Source organism: Coffea eugenioides, unplaced genomic scaffold, assembly GCF_003713205.1.
Source record: "Coffea eugenioides isolate CCC68of unplaced genomic scaffold, Ceug_1.0 ScVebR1_801;HRSCAF=1539, whole genome shotgun sequence".
NCBI lineage: Eukaryota > Viridiplantae > Streptophyta > Magnoliopsida > Gentianales > Rubiaceae > Coffea > Coffea eugenioides.
Genome location: NW_020864673.1, coordinates 12,501 through 15,000, shown reverse-complemented (window position 1 = coordinate 15,000; position 2,500 = coordinate 12,501). Strand labels below are relative to the sequence as shown.

General features: G+C 35.5%; 1 non-coding gene across 1 annotated transcript; it reads right to left on the bottom strand.

The window, feature by feature from the left end:
- Positions 1-1,955: 1,955 nt before the first annotated feature.
- Positions 1,956-2,029, bottom strand: TRNAD-GUC. The gene has a single exon. It is a non-coding gene; the product is annotated as a tRNA-Asp (tRNA).
- Positions 2,030-2,500: the final 471 nt, after the last annotated feature.

Here is a 2,500-nt window from a genome sequence, read left to right as displayed (position 1 = left end):
ATTTTTCCCAACCAAATTCGGTTCTATTCCAATCAACGGTCTTTTACCAGACTTATAGGTGGGTGCTGAAGAAGACCAGATTGTTTAGTCCCTCTTTAAAAAGAAGAAGTCGTTTTGTTAAGTGTATACGCACTTTCTATGAAAAGCGGTATAGACATAGTGGTTGTCTAAGGAGATGCTATACATAAGAGGAGCCTCCCTCAGGCGAGTCACATATTGCATATTTACCACTTGTTTTATAATTTTTAAAATTTTATTTATACTTTATCGACTTCCATTTTATATTATGGTTCAGGCCATAAAAATTGGCGAAGTTTACTATTCCTTTTCGAAATCCGAGAAGTGCCCGTGGAACTACTGTTGATGGTTCAATCAATTACTTCTTCGGAATGTTTGCTAATGATTTTATTAAAATATGGCATGGCCTATATCCTTTTCCCTCATTGATTTTATTCTTTTCTTTCAATAGATACCGAGTTCAGATTGAAATTCATAAAAAAAAAGTCTAGTAATTAGAACGATAAGACGTAAGAACAAAACAATTATTTTAGATTGATCGAAACCAATACAATACAAATAGATGGAACAAATAAATAGAATTGGGTGCTATGCCAACCCCATTCCATATATGGAATGGATATCCACATACAAATATATGAAGACTAATATTGGAGAGATTAATATATATTAAATTAAGCCTCTATCTTTATTGTATATTTTGTAAAGTTGTACTTTACACATTATACAACTTTATCTTTATACACCACAATAATTCTAATAGCTAGATCCTATGGTAGATGAATCTTTCGACCATAGGATCTAGCTATTAGAATACTGCCGATCATTATTTAATTTCAATTTAAGACACTAAAATTGGAATACTTTTCATTTGATTTCGAAAACTTTTGATAAGAACTCATAAGTCAAGTTTAATTCAAATTAATTATTTTGACTGACTGTTTTTACGTAAATTATAAGTAGAAAGGCCGTAGGAACTAGAATGAATAGTGCAGTAGCAATAAATGCAAGAATATTTACTTCCATAATCTAATCTTTTTTTTTTCTTTCGCAATAACTCGGGATTTAATCCCATAGAGATGTTAAACCTTTCGCCTGTAAATTCAATGAATGAATTACCTCTCGATGGTTTTGAATCGGATCAATATCATGAATAACAATATCTGAGCTATCAAATAAATTCGTCGTCGAAAATGGAATAGTATAACATAGGAAGTTCTTTTATCCATAACCGAATTCCAACCAGTATTCCTGACCCAATCCATAATTCCTTTATTTGGTTCCGTTCTTTTTTTCTATAACCTACCCTCCGCCTTTCGTGTACAATAATCTGATCAAGTATCATCAGATCGCCCTTCCACTTTCATTAGTCACGCAGTTACAAATCCAAACAAAACAAAAAAAAAGAATAGAAACAAATTATTTATTCCCTTGCTAAGAGAAATTGGATCTTTGGTTGATCTGCCTTTTACTCCCCCCTCCGTAGATTATTAGTGCTGGGAATATATATCAAAAGTCCAATGTGCAATCTGAATGAGAAATCTATTTTTCAATTAGTAATTTAGGTTACGCAAAACCAGAGTCAGAAAGAGAAATTGAATTATTTAATCTATCAGAAGAATTTTGTTAAAGTTAAATTCATTTTTGATTGTGAATTCCATTTTGTGTATGCGTGCCCTCCCCCCCCCAAAAACATACAGTATTCTATCCACGGATCGGGAACAATCGAAAAAGCAGACTCAGTATTTCTTGGAATACTTACTATAATGCTACTACTAATTGTAATAATCCACCCACATATGTTTTTATCCTACCAAAAGTAAAGAAATAGAACTTAACCCCCCTTTTGATTTGGGAATGAACTTATGCCCCGGCCCCCCTTTCTATGAACTATGAAAGGGGGAGATGGATTTTATTGCTGTATTTATTGGATCCGTCGGGACTGGCGGGGCTCGAACCCGCAGCTTCCGCCTTGACAGGGCGGTGCTCTGACCAATTGAACTACAATCCCAGCGAAAAAAGGGATCTTGCAGAGATTTTTATTCTTTTTATCTCCGCATCGAGTCTTTATGAAAGATAGGGGGTTATACCCTCTCGTGATAGATTGGATTGGCGAATTGGGCGAATTATTGGGCCGAGCTGGATTTGAACCAGCGTAGACATATTGCCAACGAATTTACAGTCCGTCCCCATTAACCGCTCGGGCATCGACCCAGGAAGAATCACTTTTAGACTTATTGTATTGATAATCCATGATTAACTTCCTTTCGTAGTACCCTACCCCCAGGGGAAGTCGAATCCCCGCTGCCTCCTTGAAAGAGAGATGTCCTGAACCACTAGACGATGGGGGCCTACTTGCCCAACCGCCATCATACTATGATCATAGTATGAACAGTTTTTTGAAATTGTCAATATAATGTAATGGTCTGATTGGATCTTTCTGCCTTTTCTAGGTGTAGAGAATTTTGCGATTTGTCATTCA